Source organism: Danio rerio, chromosome 4 (assembly GCF_052040795.2).
Source record: "Danio rerio strain M-AB ecotype USA chromosome 4, GRCz13ab, whole genome shotgun sequence".
In the NCBI taxonomy this organism is placed as follows: domain Eukaryota; kingdom Metazoa; phylum Chordata; class Actinopteri; order Cypriniformes; family Danionidae; genus Danio; species Danio rerio.
In genome coordinates, this window is record NC_141024.2 from 38,737,501 (window position 1) to 38,754,820 (window position 17,320).

The 17,320-nt window shown below is 49.4% G+C and overlaps 65 non-coding genes across 65 annotated transcripts; all 65 read right to left on the reverse strand.

The window, feature by feature from the left end:
* Positions 1-5,865: 5,865 nt before the first annotated feature.
* On the reverse strand, positions 5,866-5,984 carry LOC137495221 (5S ribosomal RNA). Its single transcript, XR_015485400.1, has one exon. It is a non-coding gene; the product is annotated as a 5S ribosomal RNA (ribosomal RNA).
* Positions 5,985-6,042: 58 nt separating this feature from the next.
* On the reverse strand, positions 6,043-6,161 carry LOC137495222 (5S ribosomal RNA). The gene has a single exon (XR_015485401.1). It is a non-coding gene; the product is annotated as a 5S ribosomal RNA (ribosomal RNA).
* Positions 6,162-6,219: 58 nt separating this feature from the next.
* Positions 6,220-6,338, reverse strand: LOC137495223 (5S ribosomal RNA). The gene has a single exon (XR_015485402.1). It is a non-coding gene; the product is annotated as a 5S ribosomal RNA (ribosomal RNA).
* A 58-nt stretch (positions 6,339-6,396) lies between these two features.
* LOC137495224 (5S ribosomal RNA) lies at positions 6,397-6,515 on the reverse strand. Its single transcript, XR_015485403.1, has one exon. It is a non-coding gene; the product is annotated as a 5S ribosomal RNA (ribosomal RNA).
* A 58-nt stretch (positions 6,516-6,573) lies between these two features.
* On the reverse strand, positions 6,574-6,692 carry LOC137495225 (5S ribosomal RNA). The gene has a single exon (XR_015485404.1). It is a non-coding gene; the product is annotated as a 5S ribosomal RNA (ribosomal RNA).
* Positions 6,693-6,750: 58 nt separating this feature from the next.
* On the reverse strand, positions 6,751-6,869 carry LOC137493743 (5S ribosomal RNA). Its single transcript, XR_015485405.1, has one exon. It is a non-coding gene; the product is annotated as a 5S ribosomal RNA (ribosomal RNA).
* A 58-nt stretch (positions 6,870-6,927) lies between these two features.
* On the reverse strand, positions 6,928-7,046 carry LOC137495227 (5S ribosomal RNA). The gene has a single exon (XR_015485407.1). It is a non-coding gene; the product is annotated as a 5S ribosomal RNA (ribosomal RNA).
* Positions 7,047-7,104: 58 nt separating this feature from the next.
* On the reverse strand, positions 7,105-7,223 carry LOC137492840 (5S ribosomal RNA). The gene has a single exon (XR_015485408.1). It is a non-coding gene; the product is annotated as a 5S ribosomal RNA (ribosomal RNA).
* A 58-nt stretch (positions 7,224-7,281) lies between these two features.
* On the reverse strand, positions 7,282-7,400 carry LOC137495228 (5S ribosomal RNA). Its single transcript, XR_015485409.1, has one exon. It is a non-coding gene; the product is annotated as a 5S ribosomal RNA (ribosomal RNA).
* A 58-nt stretch (positions 7,401-7,458) lies between these two features.
* On the reverse strand, positions 7,459-7,577 carry LOC137493744 (5S ribosomal RNA). The gene has a single exon (XR_015485410.1). It is a non-coding gene; the product is annotated as a 5S ribosomal RNA (ribosomal RNA).
* Positions 7,578-7,635: 58 nt separating this feature from the next.
* LOC137494042 (5S ribosomal RNA) lies at positions 7,636-7,754 on the reverse strand. Its single transcript, XR_015485411.1, has one exon. It is a non-coding gene; the product is annotated as a 5S ribosomal RNA (ribosomal RNA).
* Positions 7,755-7,812: 58 nt separating this feature from the next.
* Positions 7,813-7,931, reverse strand: LOC137495229 (5S ribosomal RNA). The gene has a single exon (XR_015485412.1). It is a non-coding gene; the product is annotated as a 5S ribosomal RNA (ribosomal RNA).
* A 58-nt stretch (positions 7,932-7,989) lies between these two features.
* Positions 7,990-8,108, reverse strand: LOC137495230 (5S ribosomal RNA). The gene has a single exon (XR_015485413.1). It is a non-coding gene; the product is annotated as a 5S ribosomal RNA (ribosomal RNA).
* Positions 8,109-8,166: 58 nt separating this feature from the next.
* Positions 8,167-8,285, reverse strand: LOC137494043 (5S ribosomal RNA). The gene has a single exon (XR_015485414.1). It is a non-coding gene; the product is annotated as a 5S ribosomal RNA (ribosomal RNA).
* Positions 8,286-8,343: 58 nt separating this feature from the next.
* On the reverse strand, positions 8,344-8,462 carry LOC137493728 (5S ribosomal RNA). The gene has a single exon (XR_015485415.1). It is a non-coding gene; the product is annotated as a 5S ribosomal RNA (ribosomal RNA).
* Positions 8,463-8,520: 58 nt separating this feature from the next.
* LOC137495231 (5S ribosomal RNA) lies at positions 8,521-8,639 on the reverse strand. The gene has a single exon (XR_015488612.2). It is a non-coding gene; the product is annotated as a 5S ribosomal RNA (ribosomal RNA).
* A 58-nt stretch (positions 8,640-8,697) lies between these two features.
* Positions 8,698-8,816, reverse strand: LOC137495232 (5S ribosomal RNA). Its single transcript, XR_015485416.1, has one exon. It is a non-coding gene; the product is annotated as a 5S ribosomal RNA (ribosomal RNA).
* A 58-nt stretch (positions 8,817-8,874) lies between these two features.
* On the reverse strand, positions 8,875-8,993 carry LOC137495233 (5S ribosomal RNA). The gene has a single exon (XR_015485418.1). It is a non-coding gene; the product is annotated as a 5S ribosomal RNA (ribosomal RNA).
* Positions 8,994-9,051: 58 nt separating this feature from the next.
* On the reverse strand, positions 9,052-9,170 carry LOC137493745 (5S ribosomal RNA). The gene has a single exon (XR_015485419.1). It is a non-coding gene; the product is annotated as a 5S ribosomal RNA (ribosomal RNA).
* Positions 9,171-9,228: 58 nt separating this feature from the next.
* Positions 9,229-9,347, reverse strand: LOC137495234 (5S ribosomal RNA). Its single transcript, XR_015488613.2, has one exon. It is a non-coding gene; the product is annotated as a 5S ribosomal RNA (ribosomal RNA).
* Positions 9,348-9,405: 58 nt separating this feature from the next.
* Positions 9,406-9,524, reverse strand: LOC137495235 (5S ribosomal RNA). Its single transcript, XR_015485420.1, has one exon. It is a non-coding gene; the product is annotated as a 5S ribosomal RNA (ribosomal RNA).
* Positions 9,525-9,582: 58 nt separating this feature from the next.
* LOC137495236 (5S ribosomal RNA) lies at positions 9,583-9,701 on the reverse strand. Its single transcript, XR_015485421.1, has one exon. It is a non-coding gene; the product is annotated as a 5S ribosomal RNA (ribosomal RNA).
* A 58-nt stretch (positions 9,702-9,759) lies between these two features.
* Positions 9,760-9,878, reverse strand: LOC137495238 (5S ribosomal RNA). Its single transcript, XR_015485422.1, has one exon. It is a non-coding gene; the product is annotated as a 5S ribosomal RNA (ribosomal RNA).
* Positions 9,879-9,936: 58 nt separating this feature from the next.
* On the reverse strand, positions 9,937-10,055 carry LOC137495239 (5S ribosomal RNA). Its single transcript, XR_015485423.1, has one exon. It is a non-coding gene; the product is annotated as a 5S ribosomal RNA (ribosomal RNA).
* A 58-nt stretch (positions 10,056-10,113) lies between these two features.
* On the reverse strand, positions 10,114-10,232 carry LOC137495240 (5S ribosomal RNA). The gene has a single exon (XR_015485424.1). It is a non-coding gene; the product is annotated as a 5S ribosomal RNA (ribosomal RNA).
* A 58-nt stretch (positions 10,233-10,290) lies between these two features.
* On the reverse strand, positions 10,291-10,409 carry LOC137495241 (5S ribosomal RNA). The gene has a single exon (XR_015488614.2). It is a non-coding gene; the product is annotated as a 5S ribosomal RNA (ribosomal RNA).
* Positions 10,410-10,467: 58 nt separating this feature from the next.
* Positions 10,468-10,586, reverse strand: LOC137495242 (5S ribosomal RNA). Its single transcript, XR_015485425.1, has one exon. It is a non-coding gene; the product is annotated as a 5S ribosomal RNA (ribosomal RNA).
* Positions 10,587-10,644: 58 nt separating this feature from the next.
* Positions 10,645-10,763, reverse strand: LOC137495243 (5S ribosomal RNA). The gene has a single exon (XR_015485426.1). It is a non-coding gene; the product is annotated as a 5S ribosomal RNA (ribosomal RNA).
* A 58-nt stretch (positions 10,764-10,821) lies between these two features.
* On the reverse strand, positions 10,822-10,940 carry LOC137495244 (5S ribosomal RNA). Its single transcript, XR_015485427.1, has one exon. It is a non-coding gene; the product is annotated as a 5S ribosomal RNA (ribosomal RNA).
* A 58-nt stretch (positions 10,941-10,998) lies between these two features.
* On the reverse strand, positions 10,999-11,117 carry LOC137495245 (5S ribosomal RNA). Its single transcript, XR_015485429.1, has one exon. It is a non-coding gene; the product is annotated as a 5S ribosomal RNA (ribosomal RNA).
* A 58-nt stretch (positions 11,118-11,175) lies between these two features.
* LOC137493674 (5S ribosomal RNA) lies at positions 11,176-11,294 on the reverse strand. Its single transcript, XR_015485430.1, has one exon. It is a non-coding gene; the product is annotated as a 5S ribosomal RNA (ribosomal RNA).
* A 58-nt stretch (positions 11,295-11,352) lies between these two features.
* Positions 11,353-11,471, reverse strand: LOC137493490 (5S ribosomal RNA). Its single transcript, XR_015485431.1, has one exon. It is a non-coding gene; the product is annotated as a 5S ribosomal RNA (ribosomal RNA).
* Positions 11,472-11,529: 58 nt separating this feature from the next.
* LOC137495246 (5S ribosomal RNA) lies at positions 11,530-11,648 on the reverse strand. Its single transcript, XR_015485432.1, has one exon. It is a non-coding gene; the product is annotated as a 5S ribosomal RNA (ribosomal RNA).
* Positions 11,649-11,706: 58 nt separating this feature from the next.
* Positions 11,707-11,825, reverse strand: LOC137495247 (5S ribosomal RNA). Its single transcript, XR_015485433.1, has one exon. It is a non-coding gene; the product is annotated as a 5S ribosomal RNA (ribosomal RNA).
* Positions 11,826-11,883: 58 nt separating this feature from the next.
* On the reverse strand, positions 11,884-12,002 carry LOC137493866 (5S ribosomal RNA). The gene has a single exon (XR_015485434.1). It is a non-coding gene; the product is annotated as a 5S ribosomal RNA (ribosomal RNA).
* A 58-nt stretch (positions 12,003-12,060) lies between these two features.
* LOC137495249 (5S ribosomal RNA) lies at positions 12,061-12,179 on the reverse strand. The gene has a single exon (XR_015485435.1). It is a non-coding gene; the product is annotated as a 5S ribosomal RNA (ribosomal RNA).
* Positions 12,180-12,237: 58 nt separating this feature from the next.
* Positions 12,238-12,356, reverse strand: LOC137495250 (5S ribosomal RNA). Its single transcript, XR_015485436.1, has one exon. It is a non-coding gene; the product is annotated as a 5S ribosomal RNA (ribosomal RNA).
* Positions 12,357-12,414: 58 nt separating this feature from the next.
* On the reverse strand, positions 12,415-12,533 carry LOC137493746 (5S ribosomal RNA). Its single transcript, XR_015485437.1, has one exon. It is a non-coding gene; the product is annotated as a 5S ribosomal RNA (ribosomal RNA).
* A 58-nt stretch (positions 12,534-12,591) lies between these two features.
* LOC137495251 (5S ribosomal RNA) lies at positions 12,592-12,710 on the reverse strand. Its single transcript, XR_015485438.1, has one exon. It is a non-coding gene; the product is annotated as a 5S ribosomal RNA (ribosomal RNA).
* A 58-nt stretch (positions 12,711-12,768) lies between these two features.
* On the reverse strand, positions 12,769-12,887 carry LOC137495252 (5S ribosomal RNA). The gene has a single exon (XR_015485440.1). It is a non-coding gene; the product is annotated as a 5S ribosomal RNA (ribosomal RNA).
* Positions 12,888-12,945: 58 nt separating this feature from the next.
* Positions 12,946-13,064, reverse strand: LOC137495253 (5S ribosomal RNA). Its single transcript, XR_015485441.1, has one exon. It is a non-coding gene; the product is annotated as a 5S ribosomal RNA (ribosomal RNA).
* A 58-nt stretch (positions 13,065-13,122) lies between these two features.
* LOC137495254 (5S ribosomal RNA) lies at positions 13,123-13,241 on the reverse strand. The gene has a single exon (XR_015485442.1). It is a non-coding gene; the product is annotated as a 5S ribosomal RNA (ribosomal RNA).
* Positions 13,242-13,299: 58 nt separating this feature from the next.
* On the reverse strand, positions 13,300-13,418 carry LOC137495255 (5S ribosomal RNA). Its single transcript, XR_015485443.1, has one exon. It is a non-coding gene; the product is annotated as a 5S ribosomal RNA (ribosomal RNA).
* A 58-nt stretch (positions 13,419-13,476) lies between these two features.
* On the reverse strand, positions 13,477-13,595 carry LOC137493971 (5S ribosomal RNA). The gene has a single exon (XR_015485444.1). It is a non-coding gene; the product is annotated as a 5S ribosomal RNA (ribosomal RNA).
* A 58-nt stretch (positions 13,596-13,653) lies between these two features.
* On the reverse strand, positions 13,654-13,772 carry LOC137495256 (5S ribosomal RNA). Its single transcript, XR_015485446.1, has one exon. It is a non-coding gene; the product is annotated as a 5S ribosomal RNA (ribosomal RNA).
* A 58-nt stretch (positions 13,773-13,830) lies between these two features.
* Positions 13,831-13,949, reverse strand: LOC137495257 (5S ribosomal RNA). Its single transcript, XR_015485447.1, has one exon. It is a non-coding gene; the product is annotated as a 5S ribosomal RNA (ribosomal RNA).
* A 58-nt stretch (positions 13,950-14,007) lies between these two features.
* On the reverse strand, positions 14,008-14,126 carry LOC137494103 (5S ribosomal RNA). Its single transcript, XR_015485448.1, has one exon. It is a non-coding gene; the product is annotated as a 5S ribosomal RNA (ribosomal RNA).
* A 58-nt stretch (positions 14,127-14,184) lies between these two features.
* LOC137493803 (5S ribosomal RNA) lies at positions 14,185-14,303 on the reverse strand. Its single transcript, XR_015485449.1, has one exon. It is a non-coding gene; the product is annotated as a 5S ribosomal RNA (ribosomal RNA).
* Positions 14,304-14,361: 58 nt separating this feature from the next.
* LOC137495258 (5S ribosomal RNA) lies at positions 14,362-14,480 on the reverse strand. The gene has a single exon (XR_015485450.1). It is a non-coding gene; the product is annotated as a 5S ribosomal RNA (ribosomal RNA).
* A 58-nt stretch (positions 14,481-14,538) lies between these two features.
* LOC137493680 (5S ribosomal RNA) lies at positions 14,539-14,657 on the reverse strand. Its single transcript, XR_015485452.1, has one exon. It is a non-coding gene; the product is annotated as a 5S ribosomal RNA (ribosomal RNA).
* A 58-nt stretch (positions 14,658-14,715) lies between these two features.
* LOC137495260 (5S ribosomal RNA) lies at positions 14,716-14,834 on the reverse strand. The gene has a single exon (XR_015485453.1). It is a non-coding gene; the product is annotated as a 5S ribosomal RNA (ribosomal RNA).
* A 58-nt stretch (positions 14,835-14,892) lies between these two features.
* On the reverse strand, positions 14,893-15,011 carry LOC137495261 (5S ribosomal RNA). The gene has a single exon (XR_015485454.1). It is a non-coding gene; the product is annotated as a 5S ribosomal RNA (ribosomal RNA).
* A 58-nt stretch (positions 15,012-15,069) lies between these two features.
* LOC137495262 (5S ribosomal RNA) lies at positions 15,070-15,188 on the reverse strand. The gene has a single exon (XR_015485456.1). It is a non-coding gene; the product is annotated as a 5S ribosomal RNA (ribosomal RNA).
* A 58-nt stretch (positions 15,189-15,246) lies between these two features.
* Positions 15,247-15,365, reverse strand: LOC137495263 (5S ribosomal RNA). The gene has a single exon (XR_015485457.1). It is a non-coding gene; the product is annotated as a 5S ribosomal RNA (ribosomal RNA).
* Positions 15,366-15,423: 58 nt separating this feature from the next.
* LOC137495264 (5S ribosomal RNA) lies at positions 15,424-15,542 on the reverse strand. The gene has a single exon (XR_015485458.1). It is a non-coding gene; the product is annotated as a 5S ribosomal RNA (ribosomal RNA).
* A 58-nt stretch (positions 15,543-15,600) lies between these two features.
* Positions 15,601-15,719, reverse strand: LOC137491589 (5S ribosomal RNA). Its single transcript, XR_015485459.1, has one exon. It is a non-coding gene; the product is annotated as a 5S ribosomal RNA (ribosomal RNA).
* A 58-nt stretch (positions 15,720-15,777) lies between these two features.
* On the reverse strand, positions 15,778-15,896 carry LOC137493513 (5S ribosomal RNA). The gene has a single exon (XR_015485460.1). It is a non-coding gene; the product is annotated as a 5S ribosomal RNA (ribosomal RNA).
* Positions 15,897-15,954: 58 nt separating this feature from the next.
* On the reverse strand, positions 15,955-16,073 carry LOC137491590 (5S ribosomal RNA). Its single transcript, XR_015485461.1, has one exon. It is a non-coding gene; the product is annotated as a 5S ribosomal RNA (ribosomal RNA).
* Positions 16,074-16,131: 58 nt separating this feature from the next.
* On the reverse strand, positions 16,132-16,250 carry LOC137491591 (5S ribosomal RNA). The gene has a single exon (XR_015485462.1). It is a non-coding gene; the product is annotated as a 5S ribosomal RNA (ribosomal RNA).
* Positions 16,251-16,308: 58 nt separating this feature from the next.
* On the reverse strand, positions 16,309-16,427 carry LOC137491592 (5S ribosomal RNA). Its single transcript, XR_015485464.1, has one exon. It is a non-coding gene; the product is annotated as a 5S ribosomal RNA (ribosomal RNA).
* Positions 16,428-16,485: 58 nt separating this feature from the next.
* Positions 16,486-16,604, reverse strand: LOC137494145 (5S ribosomal RNA). Its single transcript, XR_015485465.1, has one exon. It is a non-coding gene; the product is annotated as a 5S ribosomal RNA (ribosomal RNA).
* A 58-nt stretch (positions 16,605-16,662) lies between these two features.
* On the reverse strand, positions 16,663-16,781 carry LOC137493949 (5S ribosomal RNA). Its single transcript, XR_015485466.1, has one exon. It is a non-coding gene; the product is annotated as a 5S ribosomal RNA (ribosomal RNA).
* Positions 16,782-16,839: 58 nt separating this feature from the next.
* Positions 16,840-16,958, reverse strand: LOC137492824 (5S ribosomal RNA). The gene has a single exon (XR_015485467.1). It is a non-coding gene; the product is annotated as a 5S ribosomal RNA (ribosomal RNA).
* A 58-nt stretch (positions 16,959-17,016) lies between these two features.
* On the reverse strand, positions 17,017-17,135 carry LOC137491593 (5S ribosomal RNA). The gene has a single exon (XR_015485468.1). It is a non-coding gene; the product is annotated as a 5S ribosomal RNA (ribosomal RNA).
* A 58-nt stretch (positions 17,136-17,193) lies between these two features.
* On the reverse strand, positions 17,194-17,312 carry LOC137491595 (5S ribosomal RNA). The gene has a single exon (XR_015485469.1). It is a non-coding gene; the product is annotated as a 5S ribosomal RNA (ribosomal RNA).
* Between the last annotated feature and the right edge of the window lie 8 nt (positions 17,313-17,320).

Here is a 17,320-nt window from a genome sequence, read left to right on the forward strand (position 1 = left end):
ACCATCGGAAAACGTTCTGTTAATGATAGAAAGGTTCTCTTTGTAATGTTATTATGTGACCATGGAATGACCAAAACAGAACATCCTCCTCAAGTCATTTTGGAAACATTATTATATGACTAAAGGAAGACCATGTGAAAACGTTCTGTTAATGTTAGAAAGGTTCTCTTTGTAACGTTATTATGTGACCATAGCAGGACCAAAACAGAATGTCATCCTCAAGTCATATTGGAAACGTTATTATATGACTAAAAGAGAACATTTTAAGAACATCCCTAATGTTCTGTAAAGGTTCTGAACTTTCATTACCTTTAGAGAACTTTCAGTGAACGTTGCGCAAGGTCGCAAGAACGTCGCCTCCTACCTGGGCATTGACCCAGAGACTGTTTAGATTAGGGATGCCCAAACACGGGCTGTTTCTCAAGTCAAAGAACACAGAGAATGGACTTGCGTTCTTGTGGAGAACGGTCTTGCCAGGTGTCCTTGGAAGAACAAACTCAGGAGACCATGAGGGCAGAGAATGCGTCCTTTGAGAAATGAGATGCTGTGTTCTTCCTGATGGTCACATGACCTTCACGCGTTTTAAATGGTAAATTATTTAAACATTACAGCATTCATACAACAATTTATTGTTTTCCCCCTTTTAAAAATATATACTTTGCATAAAAACATTACAAATATACTCTGCACAATATAAATAAAACTGATTTTAATACGAATTTCAGCAAACAAACACCCTTAATGTGTTTATTCCTTTATTAAGATGTCCATTGTAATGTTTACTTTTACTGTTTCATTTAGGGAAACTCCTGAGCTAAATAAGTTAAATCTCTGAACTTTAATAATAAATCTAAATAAAAAGCTGCACTTTTTTGCTGAGCAAGTTTGGTGCTCAAGTCTGCATCGGTGAATCCTCGATATCAAGATCACATCCGGGAAGTTTCACGCATCCTCTGTTCTTGCGGTCTTGAGTATTGGAACTGAACTTTGGCAGCTGATGATGACGTTGCACGAGAACACGAGGACGCAAGACCGCTGAAGAACGCATATTGAGAAACAGCCACAATCCTGAAGGGCCGATGTCCTGCAGATTTTAGCTCCAACTTGCCTCAACAAACCTGCATGGATGTTTCTAGAAAGCCTAGTATGAGATTGATTAGCTAGTCCAGGTGAGTCTAATTGGGATTGGAAATAAACTTTGCTGGACACCGGCCCTCCAGGACCGAGTATGGGCACCCCTGTTTTAGATGCATGTCACTGATGAGAAGATGATGGATATTTACAGTATGATGACCGAACTGGCCTTAATTGTGGCCCAGCAGGCACAAGACGTCAACATGCTGTCAGATTGAAATTGTACCCTAAGGTCGTGGAGATGGTGCATTTTGTTTGTAATTGAAAATCAGGTTTACATCCAAACTCAAAGTCAGCCCGATGTCACTGTCCAATGTCCAACCTAAAACCAACCAAATTTCAACGTCTAATGATGTTGTGAGCTTGATGTTGTGTCTACGTTTTCACCATGACATCTATCAGACGTTGAATTTTGGTTGCTATAACTGATGAATAAATGTCAGTGTTTGACGTCAATATGATGTTGGTTTAAGATGTTGGCTCGACATTGGATTTTGGTCACTTTCTAACAACCTAAAATCAACCAAATAACAACGTTATTTGATGTCATTATTGGACATCAAAATAATGTTGTTCTTAGACGCTGACTAGACATTGAATTTTGTTCACCTGACATCACAACCTAAATCTAATCTAATATTAGCGTCTTATGACATTGTGTGCCTGCTGGGCCATAACTAAATGCACTACAGAATGTTAGGGAATACACACATCAACAAATTACATGTAAATGTATCAACTTTTAACAGCATAATACTCAGTATTCACTACTCATGAGTACTTTTACTTTGAGTAATATTTGCAACAGGTACATTTATTCTACTCTCACTATATTTTTTATGCAAGTAATGGTATTTTTACTTAAGTATGCTTTCTCAGTACTCTTTCCACCACTGTCGGTGGGAAATAATCTTTCCTGACCAACCTGTCGAGATGTCCTGCGCCTGGAAGTACGTGCCTGATGCCAAATGCCTCTGACCTGCCATCAGGATTTTGGGGACGTCATGAAATTGTGGACTTTGTTTGTTGATAGTTGTGCGGTTAAACAAACCAGAGGGTTCTAAGGCCAGGCTGGTCTGCCCGAACAGGTGTGTCCATTTCCCGTGAGCCTTCGGCCGCACCTCTTGGCACGATTGGGAAAAAAGCAGGGGTTCTAAGGCCAGGCTGGTCTGACCGAGCAGGTGCATCCATTTCCCGCTAGCCTTTGGCCGCGCGTCCTGGCACAATGGAAAAAAGCAGGTGGTCTAAGGGCAGGCTGGTCTGCCCGAGTAAAAGTGTCTGTTTCTTGCAAGCCGTCAGCCGTGGGTCCTGGCTCAATGGCAAAAAAGCAGGGGATCAATGGCCAAGCCGTCTGCCTGAGCAGCTGTGTCTGTTTCCTGCGAGCCTTTGGCTGTGCGTTCTGGCCAAATAGGAAAGAACCAGGGGAGCTATAACCAGGCTGATCTGCCCAAGCAGGTGCATCTTTTTCCCGTGAGCCTTTGGTTGCGCATCCTGGCTCAATGGGAAAGAAGCAGGGGTCTATGGCCAAGCCATCTGCCCGAGCAGTTGCATCCGTTTCTGGCGAGCATTTGGTCGTGCATCCCGGCATGGTTGGGAAAGAACCAAGGGGTCTGTACGTAGACTAGCTGTCCCAGAAAACTTGTTTGAACTCCTATATTATCTGTTGCTAGAACTACGCGTCGTTGGTGCACCCCAGCCACCTCAAAATTTGAGCACTGCCATAGGTAGTTGAACTGGGAAAGGCTGGTGCACCCCAGCTATCTGAACCACAGTACATTAAGGTGGTGGAGAGGGTGGTGCCCCACAACCAGGTGGGTCACCAACAGAACAACTAGCACATGCTTTTTCTCTAAGTCCATGTTCCCGGGCTTAAAAGTGGGGTGCTCGGGCACTGCTGGAGAACAGGTGTCAATCAAGAGAACCCTGTGGGGCTGGCGATGGCCCCAGAAAGGGTGTGGGTCCCTGGGCAGAAGGGGTGTGATTTGTGGGATATTGAGCTCAGTGGTTCCAGCCCCCCTAACGTGGACCCTGGCTCCCTGGGAAGGGTGTGGGTCCCCGGGCAAGCTTTGGTCAAGTGAGAGCTAGTGCAGTGAGTTTGCACGGTGGTGGGTCTTTCTAGCAAGCGTCTGGAACGACTAGGCCAGTTTGTGGGATTGTTGGTCTTTCTAGCGAGCTATCATGGTCCAGTTGGAAGATGGCTGGTCTAATGACTGGTGGGCACAATGACGCCCACTAAATGTCCTGAAAAAGTGCATGTTCGATCAGGTTCTACGATTCTTTTTGAAAAAGGGAAAAGCCGTGCAAAAGCTCCCATGGCTGGCGCAGTAAAGCTGCCCAAAAAGGTGTGTGTGTTTGGTGGGGTTTTACTAAACACTTTGAAAAAGGAAAAGCAGTGCTCAAGCTTCAGCGGCTGGTGCAGTAAAGCTGCCCAAAACGGTGCGTTTTCGATAGGGCTCATACCATCCCTTTGTGGGAAAGAGAAGGAAAAAAAGCTGTGCAAAAGCTCCCACGGCTGGCACAGTAAAGCTGCCAAAATGGTGCGTGTTCGATGGGGCTCATACCATCCCTTTGTGGGAAAGAGAAAGAAAAAGGCTGTGTAAAAGCTCCGACGGCTGGCGCAGTAAAGCTGCCCAAACGGTGCGTTGTTCCTTGGACACACATGGTTCCTTTGAAAGAGGAATGGGGAAATCCCCCAAAAGTAGTTACAGCTTATCCATGCATTGGACCAAGGGGATCTTGAAGGTATCGGTTTATACCCCTGGTTCAGGGGTGGATGTTTTCCCCTTTAAGAAGTGTCACCAGCGTCATGACTCGGAAGTGGATGCCTCTGCCGCCTCCTTTTAAACCATTCCCCTCAGTGTGTAAGTCTTTCCCTGCAGCATTGATCTTGGATGGTCATGGCTGAATGTACACTCTGCTTCAGTCTACAGCCGGCTCTTGTCGCACCTGTTAGCGGTTGACAAGGTGACAAACTCGGAAGAGAAGAGGCTTTTGCTCTCGCTCAGCGCTGGCAATAAGGACACACGTAAGATGCTGTGCCGGGTGCCCAGCTGTTGCAGAACACCGGCCCGTCTAGACAGACACCTGAAGCAGCACACAGAGCTCTCTGTCTCTGGCCGGAAAGAGGCCATGGGAAGAGCAAAGCATCGAAAAGTGACTCAGGAGTTGTTGCTCAGGAGTAGTTGCGTGGTTGCAATCGAATTAATGGGCGGTTCCTGTGGTGTCTCGGTTACCGTGGTCGGAAGACGATGATTGGGAACCAGTTGGCCCAGAAGCCGAGTGTCTGTGTGCTGAACCTTGCTGCATGCTTACTACAGAGTGCATCCAGTCCCAGCTCATAGATCTCAGCAAGCTGGTGGGGGGGAAGAGGAGGAGAAGGTAGTCTCCTGCTCAGCCGGCACCACTTCCCCGACCCGGCCCCCAGGCAAGGGGTGGCCAAAGATCCTACACCCCCCAGACCTCTGGAAGCCTACGTCTCACAAAAGTACTCCTACCCGGACTATGTTCCCGCCCTGAGTTGAGTATAGTTATGGCACTTTTCTGTTGGGCTGGTGGGGGTATATCATCAGGGCAGACTTTAGACTTTCGTCCCATTTCTGCAGACCTGCTCTTGGAAGAGATTGAGGGTTATAAACTGGAAAGCGAGTTCACTGGCCGTCTGCAAAACGTCTCATCCAAACTGAGGAGAATCAAGTCAAGTCAAGAGTTTTATTTGTCACATAAATAATAATACAAAGTATGACCAGCAGTGAATGAAGGTCAGGTCCGCTCCAGAGACAGTGCAAGTATAGATAAACAAAAATTAAATAATAATAAGAAAAATATGTGCAAAAAATAATTAAAATTATACAAAGTAATAAGTAGCAGCAATATGAGGTATCTTATAGATATGACTAATACAGTGATATATACGTAGAGTCAAGTGATGTATACACCGGGTTAGAATTTAGAAGCCTGATGGCCTGGGGAAAGAAGCTCCTCCTAAGTCTCTCAGTTTTTGCCATCAAGCTACAGAAAAGCTTACCAGATGGAAGCAAAGTGGATAGGTAATTACCAGGGTGATTTAAGTCCTTACATTTTAACAGTTCTATTTTTACAGCTTTCAGATGGATGTCCTGCTAGGAGGGAAGCAGACATTGAGATGCGCTGCTAATCGCACAACTCTTTGAAGTGCTTTGCGGTCCTGGTTTGAGCTGTTTCCATACCACATTGAGATACATTGAGTCAATACGCTTTCTATGGTCCCTGAATAGAAAGTTTTTAGGATTGATCAAGGGTTCCTAGGGTATATGGAAAAGCTAAGTGGATCTAGAGAACTTCTTTTTTCTCAAGAGCCACTGGGAATCCGAGTTTACACAGCATTTTAAGCTCTCTTTCACAGAATATGCTGTCACATTGTTTGCACGATTGAAAATAAGCATGAAAGATTGCAGTTGTCTCCAAGGCCTGCCTGGTAGCCAGCCGCTGACACCAACTGCTGAAGAAAAATCCCTGCCCTTCTAGGTGAATAATCCACCCCGGTGAAAACTGCTTTTTTTTTTTTTTTTTTTTTTTTTACTTTTTTTGTGGCACAAAAAGCTTAAGCAGCTATTTAAAACAGGCGCTCCACCAGTCCGACCAGCTCACTGGCATCCACTTCAGCCCGATGCAATGCCTTTCCAGGGGAAAAATATGGCAGCGAAAGCTGTCAAGCGTTGGAATTTATCAGCTGCCAAATGAAGCACTTCGAAAAGCTTACAGCACCTGGTATTCCCAGGCGGTCTCCCATCCAAGTACTAACCAGGCCCGACCCTGCTTTACTTCCGAGTTCAGATGAGATCGGGCATTTCCAGGGTGGTATGGCCGTAAGCGAAAGAGGCTGTCAAGCGTTGGCTATTTAAATCAGCTGCCAAATGAAGCACTTCGAAAAGCTTACAGCACCTGGTATTCCCAGGCGGTCTCCCATCCAAGTACTAACCAGGCCCGACCCTGCTTTACTTCCGAGTTCAGATGAGATCGGGCATTTCCAGGGTGGTATGGCCGTAAGCGAAAGAGGCTGTCAAGCGTTGGCTATTTAAATCAGCTGCCAAATGAAGCACTTCGAAAAGCTTACAGCACCTGGTATTCCCAGGCGGTCTCCCATCCAAGTACTAACCAGGCCCGACCCTGCTTTACTTCCGAGTTCAGATGAGATCGGGCATTTCCAGGGTGGTATGGCCGTAAGCGAAAGAGGCTGTCAAGCGTTGGCTATTTAAATCAGCTGCCAAATGAAGCACTTCGAAAAGCTTACAGCACCTGGTATTCCCAGGCGGTCTCCCATCCAAGTACTAACCAGGCCCGACCCTGCTTTACTTCCGAGTTCAGATGAGATCGGGCATTTCCAGGGTGGTATGGCCGTAAGCGAAAGAGGCTGTCAAGCGTTGGCTATTTAAATCAGCTGCCAAATGAAGCACTTCGAAAAGCTTACAGCACCTGGTATTCCCAGGCGGTCTCCCATCCAAGTACTAACCAGGCCCGACCCTGCTTTACTTCCGAGTTCAGATGAGATCGGGCATTTCCAGGGTGGTATGGCCGTAAGCGAAAGAGGCTGTCAAGCGTTGGCTATTTAAATCAGCTGCCAAATGAAGCACTTCGAAAAGCTTACAGCACCTGGTATTCCCAGGCGGTCTCCCATCCAAGTACTAACCAGGCCCGACCCTGCTTTACTTCCGAGTTCAGATGAGATCGGGCATTTCCAGGGTGGTATGGCCGTAAGCGAAAGAGGCTGTCAAGCGTTGGCTATTTAAATCAGCTGCCAAATGAAGCACTTCGAAAAGCTTACAGCACCTGGTATTCCCAGGCGGTCTCCCATCCAAGTACTAACCAGGCCCGACCCTGCTTTACTTCCGAGTTCAGATGAGATCGGGCATTTCCAGGGTGGTATGGCCGTAAGCGAAAGAGGCTGTCAAGCGTTGGCTATTTAAATCAGCTGCCAAATGAAGCACTTCGAAAAGCTTACAGCACCTGGTATTCCCAGGCGGTCTCCCATCCAAGTACTAACCAGGCCCGACCCTGCTTTACTTCCGAGTTCAGATGAGATCGGGCATTTCCAGGGTGGTATGGCCGTAAGCGAAAGAGGCTGTCAAGCGTTGGCTATTTAAATCAGCTGCCAAATGAAGCACTTCGAAAAGCTTACAGCACCTGGTATTCCCAGGCGGTCTCCCATCCAAGTACTAACCAGGCCCGACCCTGCTTTACTTCCGAGTTCAGATGAGATCGGGCATTTCCAGGGTGGTATGGCCGTAAGCGAAAGAGGCTGTCAAGCGTTGGCTATTTAAATCAGCTGCCAAATGAAGCACTTCGAAAAGCTTACAGCACCTGGTATTCCCAGGCGGTCTCCCATCCAAGTACTAACCAGGCCCGACCCTGCTTTACTTCCGAGTTCAGATGAGATCGGGCATTTCCAGGGTGGTATGGCCGTAAGCGAAAGAGGCTGTCAAGCGTTGGCTATTTAAATCAGCTGCCAAATGAAGCACTTCGAAAAGCTTACAGCACCTGGTATTCCCAGGCGGTCTCCCATCCAAGTACTAACCAGGCCCGACCCTGCTTTACTTCCGAGTTCAGATGAGATCGGGCATTTCCAGGGTGGTATGGCCGTAAGCGAAAGAGGCTGTCAAGCGTTGGCTATTTAAATCAGCTGCCAAATGAAGCACTTCGAAAAGCTTACAGCACCTGGTATTCCCAGGCGGTCTCCCATCCAAGTACTAACCAGGCCCGACCCTGCTTTACTTCCGAGTTCAGATGAGATCGGGCATTTCCAGGGTGGTATGGCCGTAAGCGAAAGAGGCTGTCAAGCGTTGGCTATTTAAATCAGCTGCCAAATGAAGCACTTCGAAAAGCTTACAGCACCTGGTATTCCCAGGCGGTCTCCCATCCAAGTACTAACCAGGCCCGACCCTGCTTTACTTCCGAGTTCAGATGAGATCGGGCATTTCCAGGGTGGTATGGCCGTAAGCGAAAGAGGCTGTCAAGCGTTGGCTATTTAAATCAGCTGCCAAATGAAGCACTTCGAAAAGCTTACAGCACCTGGTATTCCCAGGCGGTCTCCCATCCAAGTACTAACCAGGCCCGACCCTGCTTTACTTCCGAGTTCAGATGAGATCGGGCATTTCCAGGGTGGTATGGCCGTAAGCGAAAGAGGCTGTCAAGCGTTGGCTATTTAAATCAGCTGCCAAATGAAGCACTTCGAAAAGCTTACAGCACCTGGTATTCCCAGGCGGTCTCCCATCCAAGTACTAACCAGGCCCGACCCTGCTTTACTTCCGAGTTCAGATGAGATCGGGCATTTCCAGGGTGGTATGGCCGTAAGCGAAAGAGGCTGTCAAGCGTTGGCTATTTAAATCAGCTGCCAAATGAAGCACTTCGAAAAGCTTACAGCACCTGGTATTCCCAGGCGGTCTCCCATCCAAGTACTAACCAGGCCCGACCCTGCTTTACTTCCGAGTTCAGATGAGATCGGGCATTTCCAGGGTGGTATGGCCGTAAGCGAAAGAGGCTGTCAAGCGTTGGCTATTTAAATCAGCTGCCAAATGAAGCACTTCGAAAAGCTTACAGCACCTGGTATTCCCAGGCGGTCTCCCATCCAAGTACTAACCAGGCCCGACCCTGCTTTACTTCCGAGTTCAGATGAGATCGGGCATTTCCAGGGTGGTATGGCCGTAAGCGAAAGAGGCTGTCAAGCGTTGGCTATTTAAATCAGCTGCCAAATGAAGCACTTCGAAAAGCTTACAGCACCTGGTATTCCCAGGCGGTCTCCCATCCAAGTACTAACCAGGCCCGACCCTGCTTTACTTCCGAGTTCAGATGAGATCGGGCATTTCCAGGGTGGTATGGCCGTAAGCGAAAGAGGCTGTCAAGCGTTGGCTATTTAAATCAGCTGCCAAATGAAGCACTTCGAAAAGCTTACAGCACCTGGTATTCCCAGGCGGTCTCCCATCCAAGTACTAACCAGGCCCGACCCTGCTTTACTTCCGAGTTCAGATGAGATCGGGCATTTCCAGGGTGGTATGGCCGTAAGCGAAAGAGGCTGTCAAGCGTTGGCTATTTAAATCAGCTGCCAAATGAAGCACTTCGAAAAGCTTACAGCACCTGGTATTCCCAGGCGGTCTCCCATCCAAGTACTAACCAGGCCCGACCCTGCTTTACTTCCGAGTTCAGATGAGATCGGGCATTTCCAGGGTGGTATGGCCGTAAGCGAAAGAGGCTGTCAAGCGTTGGCTATTTAAATCAGCTGCCAAATGAAGCACTTCGAAAAGCTTACAGCACCTGGTATTCCCAGGCGGTCTCCCATCCAAGTACTAACCAGGCCCGACCCTGCTTTACTTCCGAGTTCAGATGAGATCGGGCATTTCCAGGGTGGTATGGCCGTAAGCGAAAGAGGCTGTCAAGCGTTGGCTATTTAAATCAGCTGCCAAATGAAGCACTTCGAAAAGCTTACAGCACCTGGTATTCCCAGGCGGTCTCCCATCCAAGTACTAACCAGGCCCGACCCTGCTTTACTTCCGAGTTCAGATGAGATCGGGCATTTCCAGGGTGGTATGGCCGTAAGCGAAAGAGGCTGTCAAGCGTTGGCTATTTAAATCAGCTGCCAAATGAAGCACTTCGAAAAGCTTACAGCACCTGGTATTCCCAGGCGGTCTCCCATCCAAGTACTAACCAGGCCCGACCCTGCTTTACTTCCGAGTTCAGATGAGATCGGGCATTTCCAGGGTGGTATGGCCGTAAGCGAAAGAGGCTGTCAAGCGTTGGCTATTTAAATCAGCTGCCAAATGAAGCACTTCGAAAAGCTTACAGCACCTGGTATTCCCAGGCGGTCTCCCATCCAAGTACTAACCAGGCCCGACCCTGCTTTACTTCCGAGTTCAGATGAGATCGGGCATTTCCAGGGTGGTATGGCCGTAAGCGAAAGAGGCTGTCAAGCGTTGGCTATTTAAATCAGCTGCCAAATGAAGCACTTCGAAAAGCTTACAGCACCTGGTATTCCCAGGCGGTCTCCCATCCAAGTACTAACCAGGCCCGACCCTGCTTTACTTCCGAGTTCAGATGAGATCGGGCATTTCCAGGGTGGTATGGCCGTAAGCGAAAGAGGCTGTCAAGCGTTGGCTATTTAAATCAGCTGCCAAATGAAGCACTTCGAAAAGCTTACAGCACCTGGTATTCCCAGGCGGTCTCCCATCCAAGTACTAACCAGGCCCGACCCTGCTTTACTTCCGAGTTCAGATGAGATCGGGCATTTCCAGGGTGGTATGGCCGTAAGCGAAAGAGGCTGTCAAGCGTTGGCTATTTAAATCAGCTGCCAAATGAAGCACTTCGAAAAGCTTACAGCACCTGGTATTCCCAGGCGGTCTCCCATCCAAGTACTAACCAGGCCCGACCCTGCTTTACTTCCGAGTTCAGATGAGATCGGGCATTTCCAGGGTGGTATGGCCGTAAGCGAAAGAGGCTGTCAAGCGTTGGCTATTTAAATCAGCTGCCAAATGAAGCACTTCGAAAAGCTTACAGCACCTGGTATTCCCAGGCGGTCTCCCATCCAAGTACTAACCAGGCCCGACCCTGCTTTACTTCCGAGTTCAGATGAGATCGGGCATTTCCAGGGTGGTATGGCCGTAAGCGAAAGAGGCTGTCAAGCGTTGGCTATTTAAATCAGCTGCCAAATGAAGCACTTCGAAAAGCTTACAGCACCTGGTATTCCCAGGCGGTCTCCCATCCAAGTACTAACCAGGCCCGACCCTGCTTTACTTCCGAGTTCAGATGAGATCGGGCATTTCCAGGGTGGTATGGCCGTAAGCGAAAGAGGCTGTCAAGCGTTGGCTATTTAAATCAGCTGCCAAATGAAGCACTTCGAAAAGCTTACAGCACCTGGTATTCCCAGGCGGTCTCCCATCCAAGTACTAACCAGGCCCGACCCTGCTTTACTTCCGAGTTCAGATGAGATCGGGCATTTCCAGGGTGGTATGGCCGTAAGCGAAAGAGGCTGTCAAGCGTTGGCTATTTAAATCAGCTGCCAAATGAAGCACTTCGAAAAGCTTACAGCACCTGGTATTCCCAGGCGGTCTCCCATCCAAGTACTAACCAGGCCCGACCCTGCTTTACTTCCGAGTTCAGATGAGATCGGGCATTTCCAGGGTGGTATGGCCGTAAGCGAAAGAGGCTGTCAAGCGTTGGCTATTTAAATCAGCTGCCAAATGAAGCACTTCGAAAAGCTTACAGCACCTGGTATTCCCAGGCGGTCTCCCATCCAAGTACTAACCAGGCCCGACCCTGCTTTACTTCCGAGTTCAGATGAGATCGGGCATTTCCAGGGTGGTATGGCCGTAAGCGAAAGAGGCTGTCAAGCGTTGGCTATTTAAATCAGCTGCCAAATGAAGCACTTCGAAAAGCTTACAGCACCTGGTATTCCCAGGCGGTCTCCCATCCAAGTACTAACCAGGCCCGACCCTGCTTTACTTCCGAGTTCAGATGAGATCGGGCATTTCCAGGGTGGTATGGCCGTAAGCGAAAGAGGCTGTCAAGCGTTGGCTATTTAAATCAGCTGCCAAATGAAGCACTTCGAAAAGCTTACAGCACCTGGTATTCCCAGGCGGTCTCCCATCCAAGTACTAACCAGGCCCGACCCTGCTTTACTTCCGAGTTCAGATGAGATCGGGCATTTCCAGGGTGGTATGGCCGTAAGCGAAAGAGGCTGTCAAGCGTTGGCTATTTAAATCAGCTGCCAAATGAAGCACTTCGAAAAGCTTACAGCACCTGGTATTCCCAGGCGGTCTCCCATCCAAGTACTAACCAGGCCCGACCCTGCTTTACTTCCGAGTTCAGATGAGATCGGGCATTTCCAGGGTGGTATGGCCGTAAGCGAAAGAGGCTGTCAAGCGTTGGCTATTTAAATCAGCTGCCAAATGAAGCACTTCGAAAAGCTTACAGCACCTGGTATTCCCAGGCGGTCTCCCATCCAAGTACTAACCAGGCCCGACCCTGCTTTACTTCCGAGTTCAGATGAGATCGGGCATTTCCAGGGTGGTATGGCCGTAAGCGAAAGAGGCTGTCAAGCGTTGGCTATTTAAATCAGCTGCCAAATGAAGCACTTCGAAAAGCTTACAGCACCTGGTATTCCCAGGCGGTCTCCCATCCAAGTACTAACCAGGCCCGACCCTGCTTTACTTCCGAGTTCAGATGAGATCGGGCATTTCCAGGGTGGTATGGCCGTAAGCGAAAGAGGCTGTCAAGCGTTGGCTATTTAAATCAGCTGCCAAATGAAGCACTTCGAAAAGCTTACAGCACCTGGTATTCCCAGGCGGTCTCCCATCCAAGTACTAACCAGGCCCGACCCTGCTTTACTTCCGAGTTCAGATGAGATCGGGCATTTCCAGGGTGGTATGGCCGTAAGCGAAAGAGGCTGTCAAGCGTTGGCTATTTAAATCAGCTGCCAAATGAAGCACTTCGAAAAGCTTACAGCACCTGGTATTCCCAGGCGGTCTCCCATCCAAGTACTAACCAGGCCCGACCCTGCTTTACTTCCGAGTTCAGATGAGATCGGGCATTTCCAGGGTGGTATGGCCGTAAGCGAAAGAGGCTGTCAAGCGTTGGCTATTTAAATCAGCTGCCAAATGAAGCACTTCGAAAAGCTTACAGCACCTGGTATTCCCAGGCGGTCTCCCATCCAAGTACTAACCAGGCCCGACCCTGCTTTACTTCCGAGTTCAGATGAGATCGGGCATTTCCAGGGTGGTATGGCCGTAAGCGAAAGAGGCTGTCAAGCGTTGGCTATTTAAATCAGCTGCCAAATGAAGCACTTCGAAAAGCTTACAGCACCTGGTATTCCCAGGCGGTCTCCCATCCAAGTACTAACCAGGCCCGACCCTGCTTTACTTCCGAGTTCAGATGAGATCGGGCATTTCCAGGGTGGTATGGCCGTAAGCGAAAGAGGCTGTCAAGCGTTGGCTATTTAAATCAGCTGCCAAATGAAGCACTTCGAAAAGCTTACAGCACCTGGTATTCCCAGGCGGTCTCCCATCCAAGTACTAACCAGGCCCGACCCTGCTTTACTTCCGAGTTCAGATGAGATCGGGCATTTCCAGGGTGGTATGGCCGTAAGCGAAAGAGGCTGTCAAGCGTTGGCTATTTAAATCAGCTGCCAAATGAAGCACTTCGAAAAGCTTACAGCACCTGGTATTCCCAGGCGGTCTCCCATCCAAGTACTAACCAGGCCCGACCCTGCTTTACTTCCGAGTTCAGATGAGATCGGGCATTTCCAGGGTGGTATGGCCGTAAGCGAAAGAGGCTGTCAAGCGTTGGCTATTTAAATCAGCTGCCAAATGAAGCACTTCGAAAAGCTTACAGCACCTGGTATTCCCAGGCGGTCTCCCATCCAAGTACTAACCAGGCCCGACCCTGCTTTACTTCCGAGTTCAGATGAGATCGGGCATTTCCAGGGTGGTATGGCCGTAAGCGAAAGAGGCTGTCAAGCGTTGGCTATTTAAATCAGCTGCCAAATGAAGCACTTCGAAAAGCTTACAGCACCTGGTATTCCCAGGCGGTCTCCCATCCAAGTACTAACCAGGCCCGACCCTGCTTTACTTCCGAGTTCAGATGAGATCGGGCATTTCCAGGGTGGTATGGCCGTAAGCGAAAGAGGCTGTCAAGCGTTGGCTATTTAAATCAGCTGCCAAATGAAGCACTTCGAAAAGCTTACAGCACCTGGTATTCCCAGGCGGTCTCCCATCCAAGTACTAACCAGGCCCGACCCTGCTTTACTTCCGAGTTCAGATGAGATCGGGCATTTCCAGGGTGGTATGGCCGTAAGCGAAAGAGGCTGTCAAGCGTTGGCTATTTAAATCAGCTGCCAAATGAAGCACTTCGAAAAGCTTACAGCACCTGGTATTCCCAGGCGGTCTCCCATCCAAGTACTAACCAGGCCCGACCCTGCTTTACTTCCGAGTTCAGATGAGATCGGGCATTTCCAGGGTGGTATGGCCGTAAGCGAAAGAGGCTGTCAAGCGTTGGCTATTTAAATCAGCTGCCAAATGAAGCACTTCGAAAAGCTTACAGCACCTGGTATTCCCAGGCGGTCTCCCATCCAAGTACTAACCAGGCCCGACCCTGCTTTACTTCCGAGTTCAGATGAGATCGGGCATTTCCAGGGTGGTATGGCCGTAAGCGAAAGAGGCTGTCAAGCGTTGGCTATTTAAATCAGCTGCCAAATGAAGCACTTCGAAAAGCTTACAGCACCTGGTATTCCCAGGCGGTCTCCCATCCAAGTACTAACCAGGCCCGACCCTGCTTTACTTCCGAGTTCAGATGAGATCGGGCATTTCCAGGGTGGTATGGCCGTAAGCGAAAGAGGCTGTCAAGCGTTGGCTATTTAAATCAGCTGCCAAATGAAGCACTTCGAAAAGCTTACAGCACCTGGTATTCCCAGGCGGTCTCCCATCCAAGTACTAACCAGGCCCGACCCTGCTTTACTTCCGAGTTCAGATGAGATCGGGCATTTCCAGGGTGGTATGGCCGTAAGCGAAAGAGGCTGTCAAGCGTTGGCTATTTAAATCAGCTGCCAAATGAAGCACTTCGAAAAGCTTACAGCACCTGGTATTCCCAGGCGGTCTCCCATCCAAGTACTAACCAGGCCCGACCCTGCTTTACTTCCGAGTTCAGATGAGATCGGGCATTTCCAGGGTGGTATGGCCGTAAGCGAAAGAGGCTGTCAAGCGTTGGCTATTTAAATCAGCTGCCAAATGAAGCACTTCGAAAAGCTTACAGCACCTGGTATTCCCAGGCGGTCTCCCATCCAAGTACTAACCAGGCCCGACCCTGCTTTACTTCCGAGTTCAGATGAGATCGGGCATTTCCAGGGTGGTATGGCCGTAAGCGAAAGAGGCTGTCAAGCGTTGGCTATTTAAATCAGCTGCCAAATGAAGCACTTCGAAAAGCTTACAGCACCTGGTATTCCCAGGCGGTCTCCCATCCAAGTACTAACCAGGCCCGACCCTGCTTTACTTCCGAGTTCAGATGAGATCGGGCATTTCCAGGGTGGTATGGCCGTAAGCGAAAGAGGCTGTCAAGCGTTGGCTATTTAAATCAGCTGCCAAATGAAGCACTTCGAAAAGCTTACAGCACCTGGTATTCCCAGGCGGTCTCCCATCCAAGTACTAACCAGGCCCGACCCTGCTTTACTTCCGAGTTCAGATGAGATCGGGCATTTCCAGGGTGGTATGGCCGTAAGCGAAAGAGGCTGTCAAGCGTTGGCTATTTAAATCAGCTGCCAAATGAAGCACTTCGAAAAGCTTACAGCACCTGGTATTCCCAGGCGGTCTCCCATCCAAGTACTAACCAGGCCCGACCCTGCTTTACTTCCGAGTTCAGATGAGATCGGGCATTTCCAGGGTGGTATGGCCGTAAGCGAAAGAGGCTGTCAAGCGTTGGCTATTTAAATCAGCTGCCAAATGAAGCACTTCGAAAAGCTTACAGCACCTGGTATTCCCAGGCGGTCTCCCATCCAAGTACTAACCAGGCCCGACCCTGCTTTACTTCCGAGTTCAGATGAGATCGGGCATTTCCAGGGTGGTATGGCCGTAAGCGAAAGAGGCTGTCAAGCGTTGGCTATTTAAATCAGCTGCCAAATGAAGCACTTCGAAAAGCTTACAGCACCTGGTATTCCCAGGCGGTCTCCCATCCAAGTACTAACCAGGCCCGACCCTGCTTTACTTCCGAGTTCAGATGAGATCGGGCATTTCCAGGGTGGTATGGCCGTAAGCGAAAGAGGCTGTCAAGCGTTGGCTATTTAAATCAGCTGCCAAATGAAGCACTTCGAAAAGCTTACAGCACCTGGTATTCCCAGGCGGTCTCCCATCCAAGTACTAACCAGGCCCGACCCTGCTTTACTTCCGAGTTCAGATGAGATCGGGCATTTCCAGGGTGGTATGGCCGTAAGCGAAAGAGGCTGTCAAGCGTTGGCTATTTAAATCAGCTGCCAAATGAAGCACTTCGAAAAGCTTACAGCACCTGGTATTCCCAGGCGGTCTCCCATCCAAGTACTAACCAGGCCCGACCCTGCTTTACTTCCGAGTTCAGATGAGATCGGGCATTTCCAGGGTGGTATGGCCGTAAGCGAAAGAGGCTGTCAAGCGTTGGCTATTTAAATCAGCTGCCAAATGAAGCACTTCGAAAAGCTTACAGCACCTGGTATTCCCAGGCGGTCTCCCATCCAAGTACTAACCAGGCCCGACCCTGCTTTACTTCCGAGTTCAGATGAGATCGGGCATTTCCAGGGTGGTATGGCCGTAAGCGAAAGAGGCTGTCAAGCGTTGGCTATTTAAATCAGCTGCCAAATGAAGCACTTCGAAAAGCTTACAGCACCTGGTATTCCCAGGCGGTCTCCCATCCAAGTACTAACCAGGCCCGACCCTGCTTTACTTCCGAGTTCAGATGAGATCGGGCATTTCCAGGGTGGTATGGCCGTAAGCGAAAGAGGCTGTCAAGCGTTGGCTATTTAAATCAGCTGCCAAATGAAGCACTTCGAAAAGCTTACAGCACCTGGTATTCCCAGGCGGTCTCCCATCCAAGTACTAACCAGGCCCGACCCTGCTTTACTTCCGAGTTCAGATGAGATCGGGCATTTCCAGGGTGGTATGGCCGTAAGCGAAAGAGGCTGTCAAGCGTTGGCTATTTAAATCAGCTGCCAAATGAAGCACTTCGAAAAGCTTACAGCACCTGGTATTCCCAGGCGGTCTCCCATCCAAGTACTAACCAGGCCCGACCCTGCTTTACTTCCGAGTTCAGATGAGATCGGGCATTTCCAGGGTGGTATGGCCGTAAGCGAAAGAGGCTGTCAAGCGTTGGCTATTTAAATCAGCTGCCAAATGAAGCACTTCGAAAAGCTTACAGCACCTGGTATTCCCAGGCGGTCTCCCATCCAAGTACTAACCAGGCCCGACCCTGCTTTACTTCCGAGTTCAGATGAGATCGGGCATTTCCAGGGTGGTATGGCCGTAAGCGAAAGAGGCTGTCAAGCGTTGGCTATTTAAATCAGCTGCCAAATGAAGCACTTCGAAAAGCTTACAGCACCTGGTATTCCCAGGCGGTCTCCCATCCAAGTACTAACCAGGCCCGACCCTGCTTTACTTCCGAGTTCAGATGAGATCGGGCATTTCCAGGGTGGTATGGCCGTAAGCGAAAGAGG